The sequence below is a fragment of the Marmota flaviventris genome, chromosome 14 (genome assembly GCF_047511675.1).
Source record: "Marmota flaviventris isolate mMarFla1 chromosome 14, mMarFla1.hap1, whole genome shotgun sequence".
Lineage (NCBI taxonomy): Eukaryota > Metazoa > Chordata > Mammalia > Rodentia > Sciuridae > Marmota > Marmota flaviventris.
In genome coordinates this window covers 5,217,756-5,241,955 of record NC_092511.1, presented here as the reverse complement: position 1 = coordinate 5,241,955, position 24,200 = coordinate 5,217,756, and the positions used below count along the sequence as shown (strand labels likewise).

The following is a 24,200-nucleotide window of genomic DNA, read 5'->3' as shown; positions in this document are numbered from 1 at the left end:
CTGGGAAGCTCCTTCTCAACCACGGTGCAGTGACACCCTCTCTCTAGTGTGACCCTTGGGACATTTGGAGGGAGTGACGCTCATCAAACAGCGATAAAGAGCTTCCTCTGCATCCCTTCCTCAAGGATGGTCTCAGCGGTGTGGAAGCAGCAGGAGTGAGCGGCCCTGCTAGGCTGAGCCCAGAGGCGGGCTTTGATGGTCAATGGCAGAAAGAAAGAGTAACTGCTCCTGTTTGGCTGCTGCGATTCTTCTGCTGCTGCGGGCAAAGGGTAGTCGGTCGTTAACAGAAATGAACGATAAGAGAGTTCTGCAGAGAGCAGTGTGTGTGTGTGTGTGTGTGTGTGTGTGTGTGTAGTCATCGTTTTCCTCTTCCAACTGAATTACTTGATTTTGCCCACACACAGGCAGTGAGACACCTACTGCACTGCCCACGAGCCCACCTGTGACAACCGCGTCACTTGTGATCCGCCAGAATGCACCAGGCACAGTCTGAACTGTGGAAAGCCTGCAGCTCACTTGCTCTGCGTCCCTGCACCAAAGGCCTTCAACCATGGTCACTTTCACAGCTGAGACCCTGCAGCACTTACCCGAGTCCACTGCTTGTCAAATGTGTCAGGCCTTCGAGTGATGACGGAGAATAGATTCAGTGTGATCCAGAGGATGTGAAAACAGTGCCCAATCCGAGCCCAGGCGAGTTGGGGGTGCTTTCCTTCAGCGCACTGGCCTTGAGTCCATTTCCTATTACCTGCAATGCCGAGCAGTAAGGTTGGTTCTGAATCAAAACCAGATTCCCCGGGGGTTCGGCACGATGCTGGAGGGTCCTTACTCCCTCCCGAAAGGCTGCCTGGGAAACAGTCTTTAGATCACCCTTGCAGAGTCGGGAGACACCCTGTCCTGTGGGGATTTACTTTAGCAATGCCACCATCTCATCCCACCCTTCATCCTTCCCCGTGCAGAGAGCCATGTGCTGAAAAACAGAGTCTTAGTTCTGACTTTAAAAGTCGTCACATAAGATATTTCTCTTACGATGTTGGACCAGCTCTCCATCACACATTCCATCCTGGAGGAGACAGTTGAGGAGAAGTTTGTCTCCCCATTACCCCAGGGAAATTTTTCTCCTTGAATGCCGTGAGTTGCATAGCGATTGATGATGCTGAGGAGTGACAGTAGAAGGCACAGGGCTGGCCTGGGCCTCCGTCCATTTGCAATGGTCCTCCTGGCCCAATGGCCAGGACACACTTGTGTGGCTGCTTCAGATGGGGGAATCCATGTCTGAAACCTGTAGAGATGTCATAATCTGCGACAGGAATGGGAAATTGGGGTTAAAAATCCGGAGCTGTCTGTAGCTCATTCTTTAACCTTAGCAGTTAACATTTCTTTCTTTCCTAAGCAGGTGATTTGAATGCAGCTCACCAGAGGATTTTTTTTTTTTTTTTGTCTTTGGGATTTCTTTTATGCAGCTTTTTATTTTATTCCCCACTTAGTACTTAAAGAGACACGACTTTGAGAGCATAGTCGCTCTCTGGGAGTCCTCTAAGCCGAAGTCGTCAGCAGCTGCATCTGGCAACACAGCAGGTTGAACAGAGGGCGAGAGGGGGCACTGCTTATGATGAGGACAGACAGAGTGCCCTCGTCCTGGTCCCAGGGTGGGGGACACTACTCTGGGGAGGCAGGGCCGTGGTATCCCCCATGACTTTGACCTGATTTCCGTGCCTCTCTTTGCCTCGCATCTAACCCAGCGGTGGGGCTGCACTAGCAGCTTCTTCCTCTGCCCCACAGGCTCTCTGGGTTCTGGGTGAGGAGGGCCTCCCAGGACCTGGCTGCTGACAGGGGTCCCTGGGTCGCCCCTGACCCCGGGCACTCCTCTGGCTTATTGTTGATCATGAGTGCTCTCCAGACTCTCCCTTCTGGAGGCTCTGCCCGGCCTTGGTTCCCATACCCCCGCTCCCGTTCCCTGCTGGATTCCAGCCACAGCTCCACGCTGCCTCGTGTCCATGAGGTGCTGGTCTCCCTGGCCCTGACCAGAGCCCGTGAGTCTGTTCCCCGCTGTTCCTCCATGGAGAGGCCCTGCCAGTGGAGAAGCCGATCCCTGCAGCTCCCTGGCCCCCTGCATTTCACAGAAGCCCAATGGCTGTGGAGATTCCTTTCCCTCTCTCCCTCATCTGTCCCTTTCTGTCCCCTTCTCTGTTTGCCATCTTGCTAGCACAGCTTGGTCCTTTCCAGTGCCTTCAAAGCTGGCCTCCCATCGCCGTCGGAGCCCTCTCCCCTCTGTCCTGGCCACTGCAGCTTTAATGGCATCTCCAAGAAGAGCGGCCTGTCCCCTGCCTGGCTTCCAAGCGGGAGAGAAAACAGTGGGTAGAGACGGGCGTCTCTTCCTCAGGGAGGCCACGTGGGCGGCATGGCTCTGTGTGCGCGGTGGCTGAGCAGCCAGCTGTACTGGTTCCGTGCAGGACAACAGGACAACTGAGTCTTTGCGGTGTGCTGGGGCAGGTGTGCACTTTTCCTGAGGGGCTGGCCCAGGGCGACTAAGAGCAGAACAGCAGCAGGAGACTCACTTCCTCACAAGAAACTTGGCCCTGGGTGGAAGGAGAAGAGTGGTTTGCACAGGTCCCAAAATGCCAGCCAAAGTCGGGTGCTCTCCTTCCTCCCCGTGGGTGGTGGGAGAGGCTGGGGAGGAAGGCGGTGTGAGGAGAGGGAGAGGCTCCCAGGGAGCCAACGGATCTTTGAAAGTTGCAAGTGCTGACCCACTGGGGGTCTCTGCTCAGAAGCCTCCAGTTCCCAGTGCTGCCTGCTCCTCCAGTCTCACCTGGAGGGAATGGCCTCCCAAGCTCTGTTTTTTGTCTAGATTAATGAAAGGTCTTGAGCTTTCCCTTCTGTTCTGTGTTTGGTTGGAGCTGTTGAATGTCTGCACAGACTTCAAGGTCAAGGTCAGCTACCAGTACAGCTGCCAAGCCCATCACTACAGGGAGCAGCTTTGGGGCAGCACCAGCAATGGCAGCTCTCCACCCAGGGCTCATGCTGTGGCCTGAGCAGAGCACAGGATGCCTGGGCCTTGGAGCCATTCAACTCTCAGGGGGAGAAAGCGGAGCCAAAGGGACTCAGCTTCTTCTATCCAGACTTGAAAGTCATCATATGGGGTGTCTGCGTTTATTATTCTCCTTGCTTGGTCCATTTCCAGATCTTGAGTGGCCACAATATCATGCAAGTAGTGACCATCCCCCAATCCCCTGCAAGGTGCCACATGTCAAGGCCCCAACAGCCTGTGTAGGATGCACCCAGCACGATGACTCCAGCATCCTCTGTAGGGTGCACACAGCAGCAATGACACCAAGATCTTGTACAGGATGGCACATAGTGGTGACAGCCTCAGTGACCTCTTTTGTTCTTGAGAGAAAAAGCAATGTGGCTTCCCAGGGTGATCGACCAGCAGCCCTGGATTTGCCTAGTGGAGGCCGACTGGCCTGACCTTGGAGATTGAAAATGCCCCTTCATCAGCACACAACTGCCCCAGGCTAGTGCTGCAAAGATTGAATGATCAGTTCCTCTAAACTGAAGCAAATAGAGCGAGCCACTCAGCCACCGTGCCTGCAAGGCCCAGTCTGCCTATGTGGCCTCTGCGAGGAGTAAAGGTCTCACGACCTTCCAACCACAGGGTCGACTTCAGGGAGGCCATTTGAATGGAATCCCACCCAGCAGCTCCAGCAGGGCTAAGAGTCAGCGGTCGCAAGATGCTGCAGGCCATGGCCATGACCCAGACCTCGCTTCCAGGAGTGAAGCTCACCCATGTCCAGCCTTCTCGCTTGGTGGAGGCTGGGGCCACAGCCGAGCCATCTGGCTGACCTCTGCTCTTCCGGTTCCTCCCCTCCCCTGCCCATCTCTGAACTGCAGCCCTGGCCTCTCCTGAGGGGATGCTCGTCCCTCTGAGCCCCTTAGTGTTTGGACTCCTTCCGTGGCGCCTGCATCCCGCACCCACTGCAGCTCTTTGGGAAGGGGTACAACACATTGCAAGTACTGCCCTTGCCCACTCTTTCCTCTCCTTGAACTCTCCACCTGGAGTCCTGTGAGAGGGGGGCAGCTGGCCCCACTGTTCCAGTGAGGTCAAGTCCCTGCCCCGGCTACTGACAAGCCCCACCAGCCCGCTCCTCTGCGCATTCCTGCTCTGGTCACAAAGGAGTTGCCTTAGAGACCCACTGTAGACGGAGGGAGTCACTCACCCAGCTGGCGAGGACTTGGCAGCTCCGCTGAGAGTGCCGTGCTACACCTGGTCCCCTTGGGCAGGACCCAGAAAAGAGACATGAAGACATTGGCCCTGCCCACCTCGATCCACTTAGGAGAATAACCCACATGCAGCCTGTGAACAGGCAAGACAGCCTCATAATTAAATGCTAATGTGAAGGACTGGAAGCGGCGCTGGATTCTGAGGCGGAAGAGATCCCAGAGGGCTGGAGGAGGCCCAAGGAGTCCGCAGAGAGAGTGGAGCCTGAATTAAGGTTTGAAAGACCCGCAGGATTTGGAGGAGGGCAGAGAGCATTTTAGGCCAGGAAAACGAATCACTCAAAACACTGCCTCCTTCACGTCGAGGACAGAGCGCCGCTGTCACGCCGTCGTGTGCTGGGCCCTCTGACGTCACGGTGGGCAGTCTCCTCGGCTGCCAAAGTGGCTGGGTATTTATTCAGACTCTAAAATAAATTGGTCTATTACATCAGTTGCAAGGAATCTCCTCTGGACAGTGACTAGATTGGAAGGATCTAGTTCTTTGGCAAGTTAGAGGAAACTTAGGGCTAATTTCCCTCACTTTTAAGGGAAGAGGGTCAGTCAGTCAATAATAAGAGCCTGCTGAGGGACATGGGGGACAGAGCAGGGACAAAATGAAAGTTGCTGATTAATGAACAGACCTGGGGGGTGGGCATCCCTCCACAGCAGGGAGGAAGCCCCTGCCTGGGGACAGGGAAGCTCCCCAGCAGTAGGTCTAGGACATTCTGCAGACTACAGGCTTCTGCAGAGCTTAAAGGGAAGATGGTGGGGTGAGAGAAAAGGGGTCATTCCTGATGGGAAGTTGGGGTACAGCGAGGGGGGGGTGGGGCCAGCAGCAGGGGGCAGGGCCAAGACAAGCATTCCCAGGGGCACTGCCCTGCATGTCCCTTCTTGACAGGGTTCTTGGTGGCCTGAGCAGAAAAAGAAAAATCAGGTTAGTTTCTTGCTAAATGTATTCAGCTGAAAGGATTTTTTTTCCCTTCAAATTAGCCCCTGTTTTCTGGAATGAAGGTGCCAGTGGCTCAAAGCAGTCTTACCTGACCATTGAAAGTTAGAAACTTCATGAGAACCTCAGATTTTTAAAAATTTTTTTAAAAATAAAGTCTAAAAGTCAGGGAACTGCTGCTCCAGGAACACAGAGAGAAAAGGGACAGGGTGGGGGACAGCTGAGTCACTCACCCACTTCCCCCAGCAGGTCCTCATAGGCCTTGGGTCATGAGCTTAGTGCAGAGACCCGAGGGGAGTGGACAGAGGGCGATGCTCTGTGAGGCAGGGGCACTGGTCAGAGGAAGCCAGGTGGGTTCCCTGTGGAGTCCTGGGAGGCTCACTTCTGCCCATGGAGACGTGCCTGGCTTCAGGGCGGGTCTCCTGGACGGTCAGCAAGGGCAACGGGTGGGAGAGAACTGGCGTCCACACAAACCTGTCAGCTCTTGGGGAACCTTCAAGAGGAAGTGGTGTAAGGAGGGCCAGAGCAGAGGCGCAGCGTGTGTGGGTCAAGTACGTGTTTACTGAGCACCTAGCACAGGCCCCACGCAGCGCTAGACAGAGCCGAGCTTACTAAACCACGCTTGTTTCTCCAAGGTAGACGGTGTCTTAGGGCCGAGTGAAATCGACAAGTGATTTGAAGTCACTCTTCTCTCTTTCTGGTGGCTTCTCAGAATCGATTGGGTAGACTTGGCTCGTCACATGCCCACAGGTGAACATGCACTGTGCGCCCGAGGCCTGGGTTGGCCTCCTGCCTGCCCTTGCTGGGCACCTGTGAGCACAGGAGTGTTTTAGACTATTAGATTAATGGAGATGTGTGTGCACACACATATACACATATGTCCTGCCCCTCTTCCTGGTACCTGTGGCAATGGTGTGGGCAAGGTGACACCTCACTTTAGCACTAGATATGACACGAAAACAAAAATGACCTACAAAACCAGAGGCCAAGGCAGGCAGGCAAATGGCCAGTGGGCCTCCAGCAGGACCCTGTGAGACACCGTCCCTTGCCACCCCCAGGGAAGCCTGTGGAGAGGAGAAAATGACTCAGAGGTCGCTGGCTTTTCACTGGGCCCATACGTCATATTTAAAATGCACTCATTCTCTCAGCTGGAAATTAGGACTTCCAAGTAATACAATCAGTGAGAAAATAACTAGTAAAATCAATAAGAAAATAAATACGGTAACTGAGGGGCCAGGATCCCTGGAGTTCAAGGAAATGTCACAGAAACCAGGCAGAAAATGTGAGGTGTCTTCCTGGGGTGGAATTTTTATGCTGATTATATAATTATTATTCAATGTTATTTAACACCTGGAAAATTGACTTGTTCAGGGGGCAGACAGTGGGCAGACAGTGGGCAGACAGTGGGCAGGCAGACAGTGGCATGGGGGTGGGATGAGGGTCTTTCATAGTCTGAAGGGGAATTAAAATTGCTGATGTTAAAAAAAAATTGTTAGATGAAAACAAGGACATTATATATAAACATGATTTTTTAAAAATATGTTCATAAATATTGGTAATAAAAATACATCTGTATTTTACAAAAATTGCTGTTTTAGATCAATGGGGTAAGGAGAAAGAAAAAAGAAAAAAACAGAAACCAGAGAAAAGTCCGGAAACCGATGGGATCCTAAACATAGTACAGTAGGCAATAGAGGAGAAATATTTCTCCAAGTAAAAGCCAAGAAGATAAACACCAGGTAGGCTGCACCTGTTTTCCTTATCTCACCTGTTGGGAATGCCAGGGCTGGTTCCTGTTTATCCACACCTCCCGCAGGAGGGGGCGTGTTCCTGCCGACCATCTGCTTGTAGTCCCTCCTCCAGGTCCCCTCCAAGGACCCCTCCGCGTCTGGGCTTTGCTGTCTTATTTCACTTAATGGATTTACAGTGTCAGGAGGGAGGCTGTGGAAACCCTGGCCGTATGTAAATGAGATCTGATTTCTCAGCACTTCTTTCTGCTTTTGGAGAGGACTGACAATTCCCATATGTATACAGTACATAGATACACACCCATAGGTGATCAGGACACACCGACTTCAGGATGGGTCTCCTCCAGGGTACACAAGAGTGAAGTGTGTTGGGGGGGTGGGCTTGGGGACCAGGAGCCCAAACAAACCTCTCAGCTCTTAGGGAACATTCAAGCTAAAGAGGTGTAGGGAGAATCAGAGTGGGGTGCTCAGCTTGCGTGGGTCCAGGGCCTGTACCTGTGTGTATATGTGTGTGCACATACATCTCCATTGATCTAAGTAACTCAAGAGAAGCTTGAGCACCTTTGGCTGCTGCACAGGGAGGTGCAGTGGGTTAGCACCCCCTGGGGGCCCCCTCTCCCCACCTTCCCCAGCCTCTCCATCAATTAACCCTCCCACACCTGGCCTGTGGGAGGAGCCAGCACTGCCCCAGGACCTAGCATTTGGGGGAGGAAGTTGGGGAGCACAGTGCCCAGCTGCCTGGCAGGCACCTCTGTCACCCGTCACCCATCGCCCCAGGCATGGGTACAGCCTGGAGCCGCCCACCACTCACGCTGCCCTCTTCCTTCTGCATCCTGGCACCTCCACCTGAACCCAGGACAGCCTCCAAGCCTGGTGTGGCTCAAGCTGAGCAGGACCAGAGCTGGGTAGAGACCGCCCCACACCACTTCTCCGGTGCTCTGCCCAGAGAAGTTGCACAGGTGACCTGGCCTAAGGATTCTACCAACCCAGAACCAGCATGCCAGGCCTGGTCAGCCCTAGGGACTCAGTTTCCCTTTTGGAGAGACCCGAGGCTAGACTCTGCACCCCTCCATCTCATGGATAAGGCTGCTGTGGGCTTGGCTGACACATCCTGCCACCCTTCCAGGTGCTCCCTCTGCCTCTTTCCTAAACAGTTCTGATGTTCACAGTCATCTTCTGTGATAACTTTTTTTTTTTTTTAAATAACCTCTATTTTACATTTATGTGGTGCTGAGGATGGAACCCAGTGCCTCATGCATGCTAGGCGAGCGCTCTACCTCTGAGCCACAACCCCCACCTCTGTGATAACTTTTAAAGCATCTGCATTCCCTCCTGGTCTTAGCAAGCAACTTGCCTGCGTTGCCTGTCTCCAAATTAGGTCGCCGATCTGAGTGATGAAACAGCTCGATGATCAAGGCTGCAGCCGTGGATGAGCGTGCTCAGCCAGGCGTGAACCGCAGAGTGGAGGCTTTATGAGATCGCGGTGGAATCTCAGAGATCTGCTCCTTTACAGACAAGCCCTGCGTCCCTGCAGAGCACCTTGACACCTTTGTTTTTGCCTTGAGGACGTGGCCTGTGTGTTATGTGTGGTTGTCTGGCGGCGGGGAGAAGACTGGCTTAGAGTTCATTCTGCAGACCTGCCTGCATCTGGGAGCCTTTGAAGGGCTCTGGGGAGCAGGGAGCTCAGTTTCTGAGAGCAGACTGCTTTCATTGTCTGGCTTGCCTTCATCGAGATACCTCATTCTTTGACATTTCCTGCCCAGAAACCTTTGAACGGCACTCTCTTTGGTGATGGTGTGCTGAGCTCCAGGAAGCCTCTTTAGAGCCTCTTCTGTTGCCCAGCTCTGCGACCAACCACAAATAGGAATGGACGGTCTGCATCCAGCCGTGGCCCCTCCCAGTGAGGTCCACCCGATCTATGAGGATAGGGAGAATCAGTGCTTTGGGGAGAGATGTCTCAGGCCCAGAATGTCCCCCAAGGCATCAGTGTCCTCTTCCTGTGCCATTGTACCCATCAGAGAGAGCCTGCCTAGTTTGAAAGAACTCAGGAAAAAAAAAAAGTCTCCCGTGCCATCGGTTGCCTCTGATCTGAGCTCATCTTCCTGAGTAGTGTCATCACTGCCACCAATATTAAGGGAAACTTCCCCTGAGCTGTGACAGTTATGAGCTTTTTAGTATCTGGGTCAAGATGAAACTATACATTTTTACCTGTTAGAAGTTTTTTTTACAAGTAATTCATAGAGATGTATTATTATTATTTTTTTTTGGTATAAATGAAAGTGTTCAATTGGCTGTTGATAACTGGATTGGGGGGAAATTCCTATTAAGGGTATGAAACTTTGTTGATTCCTGTTAATGCACACATCTGCTCTGAGCTTGGAGGGATTGTCCCCCTTTCTGTCATAACAAAAACTTTCTTTGTGCATTTTCCAATGGGAGGTGGAGGCTGCGCCGGACGGTGCCCCAGCCTGATATCTTTCCTGGTGTCCATGTGAATGGGTGTCACTGAGGGGAGCTCATGATGTTCTGCTCCCCCTGTGATGGTATACTGCCTTGGAATGTGGTGGGGAAGGCCAGAGGCAGCTGGGCCTGCACTCCAGCTGCTGGCCTCTGTTTCCTCACAGCTGACCTGGTGATGCTGTGGCTCCTGCCAATGGGAACTGGGCTTAGTAGGGTATGTCTGAGGGACCCTGGGCTCCTGAGGTGGTGCTGGGCTCCAGGGGCCTCCAGTGAAAGTGGCCCTGGAGGGACACGAGAGCCATTGACTCCTGATTTCCGTAAAGGCGGCTCCCTGCTTCCGCGAGTGGTCCCAGCTGCTCAGTGTGATGATGCAGTGTGATGCTTGGGCATCCTGAAATTTTCCTTTGCCTCATGCAGTGCCACATCGAGGAGAGGAAAGATGGAATCAGCAAACCTCAGGGATGGGGCATGACTTAAGTCTCTCTGTACCCTGTCTCCTCATTTGTCAACTGGGGATAATAATAGCACCAGCTGCAGAGAATCTGCATAAAGACTGAGTGAATCAGTCTAGGTGAAGTGTTTAGAGCAGAGTCCAGCGAACCAGGCTGCACTAAGTGAGGGTTCCTGGCTGTTTTACTCTTGTGTTCAGCTAAGCCATGGGTCTTAATCCAGCTATGGGTGTGTGACTTGGAAGTTTTTTGCTTTTAAGAAAAAGAGAAAAAAAAAATACATAATCAACCTCCTTTACTCTTAGGCCAAATTGAAACCTTGGCTAATGCACATTCCCAGGCTCCTGGTTACGATGAGGGGTTTGTGTTGGCGGAGCTCGCTAACTTCCTATGAGTTTCTAGGTCTTTGGACAGTTTGGGATGGTGAGCCTGGATTTTATTTACTCTGGCAAGGGCCACACTGAAGTGGAACCTGTTCCAGCAGGCGTGGAGCTGGGGAGAGTCAATGCTCTGAGCTTATATAAAATGCAATTTTAGATTATGGGTCAAAACATCCCCACCCATGAACAGGGAAAATGAAGAAGCATGGTGGCTGTGTCACTGTGAATACTTGGTACAGGTGTCTGAACGTGGCATGACTGGGCAGAGGGAAACCTCGGGAATACCCATGAGGCCAGCGCTGGGGAAAGTTTCACCAGATTCTCTGACCAGAGTGAGTGCTGGACGGCCAGCAGGATGGGGCCAGCAGGATGTGCTTGAGCAACCTGCCGGTGGCACCTGCCCTGGCTCGGAGCACCTTCTGTGGCTGGAAGTGTTCTCAGGTGTGGTTCCTGCAGATGTTTCTGAAATCTCCTCCACGGAACCCTTTGTGGCAACTGTTCTGACCCGAGAGCTCGAGGGAGCTGGCTTGGGAACCTGTGTGTGGACTCTGTGGTGACCAGGGAGGGGCCGTGCAAACCCCTGGTTGGCACAGCATCTGTCACAAGCTGACACTGAGCAACTGTGCAACAGGCTCAATCCAACTGAGACAAAGTGGTCTGAGTAGTTTTTCTAGAAACAGCAATGGGCCTACCCTGAGTCATTCAAACCCTTGTCAAATTGCTTTTGTTAGGGAGTGTTCACATTTCTAGACAATCTTACAAATGTAAGCTTCACTTAAACCCCTATCTGCATATGACCTGTGTGTGGTCAGAATTATGTCCTGGGTCTCCTCACTAACACTATGCCAGCTGGTAAACCCAGCGTGGCTTTTTTCTTTCTTTCTTTTTTGGTACTGGGCTACAAAACCAGTCCTTTGGTTTTCTTATTTTGTTTAGAGACAGGGTCTCACTGAGTCGCTTAGCGCCTCACTGTTGCTGAGGCTGGCTTTGAACCCACAATCTTCCTGCCTCAGCCTCCTGAGCCACTGGGATTGCAGGTGTGTGCCACTGTGCCTGGCTGGTAAGCCCAGAAGGATACCAGGTGGGAATTTCCTGATTCTGAAAAAGGGTGTTAAGGATGGTGCAGAAGAGAAATATCTGCATAACAATGGCTGCTGTCACTCAGCAGTGTCATACACGCCCCCACCGGGGGCTTTCCTCCCCTCCCTGCAGTCTCTTAGGAACACTGCAGAGCACAGACTCTGCCGTCATGGACCCCAGGGACTGCTGACGAGTCATCCGTGGGCCACATTCTACCCCCCGGTGGCAATGGCTTCCCGTTACCTGTCTGCCATGATTTCCAGTGTGGCTGACACTTTCACGTAACGTGGGGCAAAGGGTGGCAGCAGACACGTGCGGCTGGCAAGGCCGTAGGACAGAAATTCCTGTCGCCCTCCATGTGGTCTGAAAAGGGCCAGGAAAGAGTAGCCTTGCATCCCCCAGGTGCCTGCAGGTGAAGTTGTTTATTGATGATTGAGGTTGACAGGCCTAGTGCAGCCCCTTGTGGGGACCCCTTGGTGCCTGCTCTTATTGATATGTGATGGCCACAGCACAGCGGGTGGACTTGCAGCCAGAGAGGCCTTGGGGCCTCCACACCTGAAGGGCTTGGTGGTCAGGACAGGAGCACACATGGTCAACGGGCTGACACCTGAGACCAGGTGGGAGGAGAACATTTTTGTGGATACCAAAACAGCCACAGATAGAAGACACTGACCACGGGCCAGGAGCAGGGGTTACCTTCTGTCCCCCCGTGTTGGCACTAGGGGCTCCAGAATTTTGATGGGAATCTGTTGAGGAAGATCTGAGATGAAACCAGTCATGATAAAATCAGACAGCTCGTTTCTCAAGCACTGAATCTGTGGGCAGGGACGTGGTCAGCGCCTGTGTCGACTGGCGGTGGGTCTACTCCTATATGTATCAGAGCCGAGCTCCTGCCATGCAGGGGTTTTGGGTCAGCCTCACTGGCAATGCTGCAGGGTCAGCGGCTGCTGCAGAGTCAAGGGCTGCAGCCAGAAGCCTGGTGCTGCCGCTCTGACCCTGACCTCTACTCAGAGCTTGGCCTAACCTGGACTCACCTCTCTGGGCTTCAGTTTTCTCGTTGGGCAAACCTTCTCCAGTGTTCCTTAGAGCTCCTATTTTGTCGAACTCTAAAATTGACACCAGACCTGCAATTCCCTCCATGTGGGGGTAGAAAAACACATACACCCCTCTGTCCCCTATGTATACGATCAGCCACTCACAATCCATCTACATCCCACTGTGTGTCCCTGTAAGCACAGGTGTGTGCACACATGACTTGGTCCCTTCTGTGCTGCGGCTCACTGGTGGCATTTCTCTAGGCTGTTGCTCAGGCCTTCCTGACGATCGTGCTGATCCTCTGCCATCAGGCCTGTGCTTCATCATGTGCTGACCTACTGATGCCACTGACCTTTCAGTCCTGGGAAGCCCCAGGAAGAGCACAACACTCTTCACACTGCGGACAGCCATCAAGAATGTACCCTGATCCCTGTGGACGTGTATTTTTAGTTGTCTTTTTTTTTTTTTAATTTTTAAAGAATCATGGAGCTGGGTAGGGTAGTGCATGCCTATAATCCCAGCAGCTTGGAAGGCTGAGGCAGGAGGATTGCAAGATTGAGGCCAGGCTCAGCAACTTAGTGAGAACCTGTCTCAAAAAATAAATAAATAAATAAAAAGGGCTGGGGATGTGGCTCAGTGGTTTATGAGGGCTCTGGATTTAATCCCTGGTACTAAAAATAAATAAATAACAAATAAAAATAAATAAATAAAAATCATGGAACCGGGGCCATCAAACCAGTCTTTGATTCATGTGTTATCCCTCAAAGGATATCTAAATCAGAAGCTGGATGAAACCTGATTGTTGACATTTGCAAAATGTCCTCAGTGTGGAATGCACACAGTCACAGTAAATGACTGAAAAAAAATGAAGAGAGAATAGCTGTATCTGCACATCATGTGCCTCTTTCTATCCTTGTGTCACACAGTGACAATCAATAGCTTGAGTTCAGTGGAGCAGAAGGCGATTTTGCAGAAGCAGCAGTACTTTTCCTTGTGATTCCCAGTGAGCGCAGAGTTGGGGGACCCTCCTTTGCGTTGTTGTGACCCTCAGCCTGCTTCCGGTGCAGCGTGTCTCACCTTTTCCTACGACTGCCGGTAACTTGGCTACTTTCTAAGTAAGGCGGGGACTGTCTCATTCATTGTTGTGATACCAGAGCCCAGGGGTGGACGATGAAGGATGGTGAGCAGCAGAGGTGCTGAGCAGTGTGGTAGGAAATGAGTGGCCATTGGGGCTCAACCAATTAATATCAAGCAGTGCACGAAGTCCCAGTGAGGCGAGTGAGCTGTGCGAAGGTGGAAAGCAATCTGTGGAGCAAAAAGGCTGCCGATCGGTACAACTGTCGACTTGTGTGAGTTTGATTTAGTGAAGAGAGCTCATATGGTAGCATGCCTTTGTCCAAGATTATGCAAGATGTATTTGTTCAACTCCCAACAATTTAGAAAGTCATGTTTGGTTCATGTAAAGTAGATGAGCAATTGAAAGAAAGATATCTAATTTGAAGCTTGTTATATACTTGATTTCAAACATATAAACTCCTTGCTTGTAGCAATGGTTCTGAAACTTGATTATCTATCAGAATTATCTGGAAAGCTTAAAAAATTCCCTGATGCATAGAGGGTGCCTTAGACTCTTTGTGATGGAAGTGAGGCATTAGGAGCTTGTAAGCTCCCCAGCTGAGCCCAGCATACATCCTGTGGCCTCTTACCTTGGCCACATCACGTACGAGAAAACTGGACACTACAAATTGCAAGAAGAAATTGACCCCCACATAGCAAGACTTCGGTTTGGTACTTTAAAAATGGATACATTGAGAAAGTATTTTCAATTAATAATCTAAAAACCCATGCATACTAAAAATTAAGGGAAATGCTCTGCAGATCAATTTTATGGTTTTGAATTCATTGTTAAGAAAAACCATTCTTTTCCTCCTTACTTAACTGGATTTTGTGCTCTTATTGAGCTGTTCCGTGCTTAAGAAAGCAGAGGTGTTCACAGCAGGTCTAGAGGTGGGTGTGTCACACCCCACCCTGGAAGCCACGTCCCTGATGCCACAGGTGCGGCAGGCCAAATCTTTTAATACCACTTCCACCCCTGGGAATTAAATTCATTCTCGGTGAAAAAGGGATTCATAAATCCTGGCCCTGCCTTCCGAACAGCAGTGTGGTTCTGCCAGGGTGATAAATTGCTCCTATCAAAACAGACATTGAGCCTCCCAGGGAAATAATGGGCTCCAGAGTACAAAGTGTAATGTCCTAAGTGCGTGGGACTGGGGACCAGGGGAGAAAAGTCAAGTCTTGGGAAATCAGTGACTTTTGCTTGAAACTCGTCCAGCTTGTCTTAAGTCATAAGAAGTATGGCAGAGCAGATGAACAGGACATGTGAGCAGATGAAGAAAATCCATCATAAAACCCTCCTGCAGGGCACACTGGCAGGAGCGCATGGGGCGGGGCAGGGGTGGGGAGGCTGGTGGCAAGGTGCAGGCGGGTGGTGTGGGCGGGTGGGGACATCAGCTGTCGGGGAGGCCAGAGGTGCTCCCTGCCTGCCTTGAGAACACTCCCTGCCCACCCCTGACGGCCTACAGTTCTCATGCCTGTGTGTGAAGTGGTGAGTGGACATGCTACTGGGCAGAAGGCTGTGACGGCACCACCAGTGACCCACCATGTATTTTAAATCATGTCCTCCAGAGAACCAGCGGGTCTCATGAACTGACCTAGAGATAAATGGAAGAAAGGCTTTCAGTTCTGGTCACTTCTTTCCCAATTTCCTTACACATTATCCTGCCTAGGCCCTTGACCTTGTCAAAAAAAAACTCCGAAAAACAAAACAACAACAAAACCAAAGCAAACCCTCCCCTACGGCAGCCTCTGTCCCACGCGACGCACACGTTCAGTTCTACGGCCGTCTCTTGGACTCATCCTTCGGCCTCCTCCGACTGTGACTCTCCAGGAAGCCTTTCTTGTTGCGCCCAGGACACTGACCTCAGCTTTCCTGGCCTTTACCAGCCTCTCGCCCTGATGGCAGCAGAGAGCCATCACCGTTGTGGCAGGGACTCGGGCACTCGGACTTGCCTTCAGCCATTTGCGTTTTCCTGCTACCTGAGCCCTGGGCCTTGGTCGGGATGGAAGGAGAGGGCTCAGCCTGGTGCTCAGAGACCTCAGTGGCTGTGCCTCAGGCGCACCTCCACGTGCACCCAGAGGCCACAGGGGACCTGGGTTCCAGTGCTTCTTCCCTGTAGGGCAGGGCCAGCACAGCTGTCCTTTCCTGGGCCCAGGTTCCTCACCGTCTAGTGACCAGGTTGGAGTAGACAACACTGGAAGTTTCTTCTGGTTCTGGGATTCTATGAACTATAGAAATCTAAAACATGAACATTTCTCAGAAATATCATTTATCTCTTAATTACTCAAATAAAACACTTTCCTTATAGAAAAGAAAGAAAATCAAGTCATGGCAATTCTAGCACTCAGGGATAATCCCTGGTACCATTAGGTCGGATGATCAGTGTTCCATGAGGCATAGATCCCTCCGGCAGGTTGAGAACAGGTTTGTGTTCTCACTGATTCCCACAGGTCAGGCTTTTTATTCAATTGGTACATTTTCCTCATCAACATGATTTTTGTGGTTTAAAATCATGACTACTATTATTAATACTGAGTGGCATTAATCAAGTATTTACAAATCCCCCGGCACTGTTCCAGGCACTTTAGATCCCTGAGGCCAGATGAGATAGGTACTGTTATTCCCTTCAATGGGGGAGGAACCCAGGGGGACTGTGCTTAAGTAACTGGCTGAAGGTCACACCCTTGTAAGGGGCTGTTCCTGCTGGGGAAGCCAGGTGCCCAGGGACCCCACAGCAGTACAGACAACGTGCTGATTAAAATCCTGACAGCTGAAAATTCACACATGCTCCTTGTCATTTCCTTGAGATAAATTCTTAGCAGCAGAATCAAAAAGCCAAAGTCACATTAGTTTTTGCATACAGGCTGCTAAATCGCTCTTCTTCCCACAAGCAGTTGGTACACGTAGTGCCCTAAGTCCAGGAGCAGGCAGACCAGAGGAAGCCTGCCATGCCCAGGAAGGGAACAGACCAGACACACCAAGGAGACCAGCAGCGGAGCAGGAAGGGGTTGTCCTCGCCAACCTAGCAGCTCTGTGGGTTTGCAGGGTCCCTCAGGCTCTTGATTTGCAGCAGGCTGGATGACTGTCCAGCTTTGGACTGTACCTGGCTATGTCATCTAAAGTCACTGATATAAAAAAATGGTAGCTTTCCATTTCTCTTGAATTAAAAAAAACAAAAACCTCACCTTTATTGTCTTTTTGTGCTAAACCAAACCTGAGGTGTATGCGCTTTTCCCAGGTAAAAATGTGAGATGAAATTCCAGAGCCATCAAACGAGACCTTTATTCTCCCACCTGCACATTATGACTCTAATAAACACGTTATCAGCTCATGAAAATGATGGCAAACAGGTGACGGAAGGATTTGATAAGTCAGCAGCAAAGATTAACAGTTCTTTTCAGAGAAGGCTGTGAGAGGTTCCCCCATTTAAAACAATTGTGGCATGTGAATTTACAGCACTTAAATCATTATCGGCAATTAGTCCTTGTCAAAAAGGTTGCAGCTGGCTTCAATTACAGGTAAGATTTTTATAATTCGAACTTAGTAGTATGTCTGATAAGTAGGAATTGGAGGAACACCCTTGGGGAGATTTGCAATTTGAGAAAAACTTCAAGGCATTTCAAAATTCAAAAATTCATTACTTGCAGCAATGCTTTATTATTGACATCTATTATTAAGCTTCTAGAAAAATTTCCATAAACTTCATCTTTCTGTTGTTTTCTTCCCTAACAGAAAAATTGCTGCTGATTAAAAGAATCGTTCTTTTAATTATGAAAGCACCTCATACACATTATTTAAAAAGCCCAAGCAACAAAGAATACAAAACAAAAATACGTCTCTTTCTACACATATTCACTTTTGCTTTTAATTCTTGAAGTTACCACCATGACTTCCTCTCAGGTTGTTTTTACCTGATGGTCTTTATCTACCGACTTTGGATGTGTACCAGCATTTCACTAGGCAGGAAAAAGAATTCAGAGCCTTTACAAGCCTTCCACCTCTCCTTCACTTGTTGATTATTGCTGATTTTATATATATATAAAATATATATATATATATGTGTATATATATATATATATACATATATATATATACATATATATATTATATTTTATATATATATATATATATATATATAAAATACATGCTATATATTATATATATTAAGTTTACTTGCAGCTTCAAAACTTGAATTATCTATTATCTCATCACTTTCTTTTTTTTTTCTAAAAGACAGCCTGTGTATAGAAGTATGTTGTTAACTCGTTTTTTTTTTTTTTTTTAAGAGAGAGAGAGAGAGAGAATATTTTTTAATATTTATTTTCTAGTCCTCGGTGGACACAACATCTTTGTTTGTATGTGGTGCTGAGGATGGAACCTGGGCCACACGCATGCTAGGCCAGCGCGCTACTGCTTGAGCCACATCCCCAGCCCCTCATCTCTTTCTTGATCTACCAATTTTAGACTTTCACCATCCCACTAGGTGCATGGTGTTGCCTTATCCTTATTTTTATTTAAATTTGTGAACCCCTAATGACATATACTTTTTTTTTTAAATGGGCATATTTGCCATCTGCGTATCTTCCTTGGTGAAGTGTCTGTTCAGATTTTTTTGGGGGGGGTCTATTCTTTAATCAGATTTGTTTCCTTATAGAATCTTAAAAGTCCTTTGTTCAGATTGAATAATAATCTTTATCAGATTTTTTTTTTTGCAAATATTTTCTGCAAGACTGTGGCTTGTCTTCTCAATCTCTTGACAGTATCTGTTGCAGGGCAGAAGGTTTTGAATCTTACTGAAGTCCAGCTCTTTCATGAATCGTGCCTTTAGTGGAGCTCCATGGTAGACCTTTTCTGTTGGCTCTGCACTGAGGAAGGTGAGAAGATTAGCACCTTATAAATCCTACCTTCCTTTCCTTTTTGGTCAGCTAAACTATTATTTTTACATCATTAGGATTTAAAATATTTGTGTGAATTTTATTTACTTTTGAGTAACTATAGTTAGGTTTTCAATACTTCTAAGAATCAATTCTATGAATAAAACCCATCTATGTGGTTATGGTTATTCCATATTTTCACTGTGAAACCAGTGAAAGTACTTCTTCGGAACCAGTGCCATTTGAAGGATGACCTTCCAAAGGTCAAGGTTCAGTTTATCTCACTTTTCCTAAACTCCACCTCCTGCTCAGAATCAGGTCGCCTTTCATTACGTCTCATGTCTGCTCTGTGCGTGTGTTGGCTGTCTTCTCCTTCCTCCTACCCGGTGGGGTTTCTTGTTCCCCTCCCTTTCCTTTTCTGTCACCACCCAGGAAGGGACACATGCATCCTCCAGGTCTTCCAGCTTCCTCAGCACACAGTGGGTTGGTTCTATCCTGCAGCGTCTTCTCCAGGCCTCGGCTTCCTCTTTGCACGGCCCGTTGCTGCCCAGGCTCGGGGCAGCTGCCCACCTTTCTCACGGGTCTCTCTGCTCCCTGTGGGTTAGGCTTCACAACAACTCTTTCCTTTTTCCAGGTGTAACCCCTGCCACAGTGTCTTCACCTGTAACATCAGGACAATAATGATGCCATGAGGTGGACGTGAGGACCAGAGTTGACACAGTAATGACGTATCAGTGATGACTTGGTGCCTTTGACCTTTGACCTTTGGCCTGTCTCCTTTGCTCCCTCTCTGGTCTCCTGGAATGCTGGAATCTGGTCCCTACCGTTTTTTGGTCTGTGTGGCCTTGACGTTGCTGCGTATCATGTCTCCTCATCAGAGTGACCTTGAATCTGACCTGTGGCTCTCTTGCTCCAAGGACCTCTGTGTGCCACTGTCTCGTCTGTCCAACCTCTTCCCAGAGCAGCCTCAGCACGTGCTGGAGCAGCCATGCAACGGAGGCTGGAGTTGATGGAGCTCCCACCAAGTGGCCAGGGCTTTTGATTCTCATGTCCTTGCATTTTATTCACTGCTGATCCCAGAGCCCAGAATGGTGCCCAGCACGTAGCTGGTGTCCAACAAGTATTTGCCAGATGCACAATGAGTGAGTGAGAACAATGAAAGACGCGTCCCCAAACCGTTAAAGGTGAGTCCTCCAGCCCATCTTGGGCTCTGGATTCTTCCGTGGGTCCTTCCTGGGTGACTCTGCTGCTTCGGTTGTCTCCCCTCCTCCTGCACATCGGTTCTGCCCCTCATGCCAAATCTGCCTCCGCCTTCTCCCCATTTCCTGTTCCGGCCACAGTTCCCCTAACACTGTCCTGGCTGGTGCTCTCTCCCATTCCTGTCCCTGGGAAGAGGGCTGCCCTGATGCTGTTCACTTCCTGGACCCCGGGCTCTGTGACCACGACAGTCTTCAGCAGAGGACCTTAGAGGTGTTATAAAGACAGTGGTGGCTGGAAATTTACCAAATAAAGGTGGGAAAAGACATAATTGGAAGAATTTGGTAAATAAATTAACTGTTTCATAGAAATCTACATTTTTCCCCAAGATTTTTTACAAATATACAAGCAAACCTTTAATTGTTGCCATCAAACTAATGAAGCCCACACCATGCTGTATCACTTTGCTTTAGGAAAGACCCAGGAATAATTTCTTAAGCCTTTTGATCTGCCCCCCACCAACTCCATTTCCTATCTTACCCCACCAACCCCTTTCTCCCTCCTCCTTCCTCCTCCCTCCCTCCTTCTTCTTTCCCCCTCTCTCCTGTCTTTCCTTCCATATATATTTGAGTCCCTACTCCATGCCAGGCTATGATTTGGGGACCACAAAACAAGAATGGTTGGTTTTGCGCTTTCTGGCAGCCTGGTCCGTGGGAACGATTTTGGAAGACCTGAGTTTTCCAAACTCCATCCTGGAAACCTCTGTTCCAGCTTCCCGCTCTGGGGCATCCAGGTGTCTCTCCAGTAGCAGGGGTTTCCCAGCCACTGTGATGGTGAAATACAGCCGAGCTGCTTCACAGCGGGGATGTGTGCTGAGACCTGCGTCACGAGGCGGTCCATCACGGTGAGAATGTCACAGAGGGCGGCTCAGAGAGCCGCAAAGGCACCAGGTAGTCTGATCCTGTGGGCCCCATGGTTTGGGCAGTCTGATGTTGACCAAAGTGTCCTTAGGCAGTGCCTGACTATGGCACTTCACGTGGATTTAAGGAGCATTAGGTAGTACTTACAAGTGTGTTGAGCAAGCACAGAATCAATGAACCAAATGCGAATTTAGATTCAAACACATTTTCCCGAGTTTCAGCAATTTCTAGCGTGTTGCCTGGCAAGGGGAAACGGCTGCTATGAAATGTTACCAACTGCATATATTTCCTCATATTAAAAAATCTCATTATGGAAAAGTCATACTTTAGCATTATCCTCTAGCAGGGTATCGCAGAAGGCACGCAGGCGCAATAGTGGAGCAGGGGTTAATGCAAAATGAAACACAGAGAGTAATTAATCTTTTGTTTACTTGAAACTCTCATATCCAAATGTTTAATTTCACATCCACACTCCTGCTCTTTTGTGCACTGGATGGTACTGTATTCTAATTACTCAGCCTAAAGCCACTTTTGAAAACTGCTTCCCCCCTCTCTCTCCTAAACAGTGCTCAGGAAAACCCAGCACAACCCTTATTTCCACTGATCTTGACCTTGCCATTGTGGGATTGTGCCTGTCTTATCCCTCGCTCCCTTTCAACCTCTCTGTGTCCACTCGGGAGTCCTGCTGGTGATGATTCGCTTTTGTAACAAATTTCTTTATGCCAGATTTTTAAAATAATAATAAGAGTGATCTCTGAAGCGCACCCCCGGGGAGCAGCGTCAGACCACACGGCTTGTGATTACAAAGGAATATCTGAAGCTTTTCCTTTGCGTCCAGGCGTTTCCAGCAGATTTCTTTTTGGCCATGTTGCTTTAATTAAGTTTGGCCACTCTAGGAAATGGACAACCCTGCATTAATATTCTAGGGAAAGAAATGAAATTCTCCAGACACACGGCTGCCTGCCCAAGTGCGCACCCCGCAGAGGAAGGGACAGTAGCTTCCTTAGCTTTGAGTTTGCGGGATTTGGCACACATTTGTGGCTCTGTTGTGAACTGGAAAAGGAAAAGAAGAAATGATAAAAGAATGGACGAGTGAACACAGGTGTGCAATCAACTCTGCAGCCTCAGCTCCACAGCCCGAGAGGAGTCTTCCTGACCGCCCCAACTCTCCCCCCCACGTTTGGTTAGGATTGTATCCCAATCTGACCTTCCTTCCTTCCCCACCTGCCCTTCCTTCTCCCTCCCTCCCTCCCTCCCTTCTCTCCTTTCTTTGCATGAGGATGTCTTGGGCCATTTGCTCACATACACTGAGTTATCAGCTTTATATCTCCATTCAGAGTCCTGTTGATATGTACAATGAAAGTGTATTAGCAGTGGTGACACAGGGCACTGCTTTCTCTGTTCCGCTCTGTTCACTGCTGAGCTCCTATGGTCTCCCCAGTCAGGGCCAGCTTGTTCAGTAGGCACGGCAGGCACACACACACACACACACACACACACACACACACACAGACCTGTGATACTTTTAGGGGTCTAGGAAGTGTCATCATTTTCCTTTTTGTTTTGTTTTTCAGTTGGAAGAAAACAAGGAGGCTTTAGGTTGGAGAAAATGTCTCAATAAATAACATTAGTATTTTCTAGCAACATGCATTTAAAGTATGATTTTTCTGTTGTTTTATGGAGGAAGGGCCTTTGGAAGAAAGATGCCTGAGTCCATGAGAAGTGTGCCTCACTTTAGATACAGCTTGTGGCTCTTGAGCCTGGTGGAACATTCAAGTCACTGGGGCATGTTTTGAAAAAGTGCCAGGCCCACATCGATGTGAATTAAGACCTGGGGGTGGGGCGCCGGCCCCAGTGATTTAAAAGCTCCTGGTGGTTGGAATGGGCACTCTGGGCTGGGAACTGCTGGGGTGCTTCTCAGCCTCTGTGTGCCCCCGTCACTGGGGATTTTGTTGACAGGCAGATGCTGATTGGGTAGGCTTGTGGGGAGGGGTTGGGACCCTTATCTCTAATCAGCTCCTCTGGGATGGGGACAGCCTTCTGTAGCAGACTCTGGGTGGGGGTGGGCTGGACTGGCAGAGTCTCCACCTGAGCTCTGGGGTCTGGAGGACCCTGGCAGCTGCTGTTTATTGGGTACCAACTGCTAGCTAGGTGCTCCTGTGCTTCTTGTCTTCAATGTCACAACCACTTTGTGAGGAAAGTAGCCTTGTTCCTCTTTTACAGATGAAAACCCTGAGGGTTGGAGAAGTTAAGATTGGAGCCCAGGATCCCCGGACAATGAATGGTGGTGCTGAGATTCGAGCCAGCTCCAAGAAACCCCGAGAGTCCACAGTCACCCAAGCCCCACCCTCCAGCAGCTCCTCGAAGATGGGGACCCTTCAGTGCCCAGGGCCCACAAACCAGGGCTCCTATGCTCCTGCCTGTGGATTCAAAGAAAATAACCCCAGCCTAAAATAGGTGAAAACATAAAAGCAAAAGGCACCCAGTTAATGATGCAGGTTAACCATGCATCTGTAAGGCAAAAGCAAATCCAAAATGTTACAAAGTCTTTAAGTGCTGACCAGATGCCACAGGTTCAGAGGCCACACCTTGAAAGTCCCAGTCATCCACAAAATTATTAACAACCATGTATAAAATCACCTTTGGTCCACGTGTATGAGGCATCCAACAAAACACAAATAAATTTCATGTTTGAACTTGGGTCTCGTTCTCAAAATATCTCATCTGGGTCCCAAAACTTAAAAATCATCTGAAATTGTAGATTTTTGGTCTCAAGCAACTTGGATAATGGAGATAACCTGTGATACGTTGACGGTTCCCAGCTCCATCCTCTGGTGTGTTCTGATGCTCCTTTAATGGTCCTGACGCTGCTCCCAGACCTCCCCTTGTATCAGCCAAGAGCTGGGGCCGGTCTCGGTGCTGGTGTTCAGGGCCCTCCGCGCTCTGGATTTGCCCTCCACTGGCGCTTCCCCGCACCACCCGTCTGATCCACCAACAGATGTTCACCGAGTGGCCCGTGACGTAGGGTCCTCTCCCACATGCTGGAGTCCTCGTGTTGTTGAGGGGCCAGCAAAGCCCCAGACAGTTTTGCTCATTCTAGGTGAATCACCATGTGTTTCTATGTGAGTTTTAACTTTCTTGTCATAATTTCAGCAAAATGACAAATCATTTTGCCATGTTTAAGATTTCCACAAAATTTGTGTTTGAGGAACAGTGTAGAGCTGAAAGATTAAGAAATCAAATGCAACTTTATTCAATAAATGCAACATTTAAATATATTTTCACTCAAGTAGAAATTTAAAAAATTCTAAATTTAAGATATTAAAGTTATTTTTCATTTTAAAAGTGATTTTCTTCCAAATCATTTAAAATCAGTCCAAAATAAAAATACACATTGTAATTAATACATTTCAACAATTAACATCAAAATATTTAATATCACTAAAATTTTCATTTTTAAAAAAATCGGTGACGTCAGTACAGTTTTAACAGAAACTCTTGGCAATTCTGACACTCAGCAGTCACTTGGTTGCCCACGGAAAGGAATGGGTGTCAGGTTTTGTGCTTGTGATATGTCTGTATCTGAGTCTACCAACGTGAGAGTGTTGCCAATCCACACAGAGGATTCCTGTCACCATGAGCAACTGTGGCAGAAGCAGTGCTGATCTCGGTGGGCCTCGCGCCTCTGGACCAGGAGGGGACTTGGGAAAGGCCGCTGGTCTGAGGAGCCCCCTGTGGCC

The 24,200-nt window shown here is 49.3% G+C and overlaps 1 long non-coding RNA gene across 2 annotated transcripts; it reads left to right on the top strand.

Moving 5' to 3' along the window:
- Nucleotides 1–18,091: 18,091 nt before the first annotated feature.
- Nucleotides 18,092–23,128, top strand: LOC114094689 (uncharacterized). 2 transcript variants are annotated; one of them, XR_011704223.1, is made up of 4 exons: nucleotides 18,092–18,343; nucleotides 18,978–19,527; nucleotides 20,312–20,444; nucleotides 22,684–23,128. It is a non-coding gene; the product is annotated as an uncharacterized lncRNA (long non-coding RNA). The 2 variants fall into 2 exon arrangements; XR_003583115.2 differs by having other exon boundaries at nucleotides 20,243–20,444.
- The last annotated feature ends 1,072 nt before the right edge of the window (nucleotides 23,129–24,200 follow it).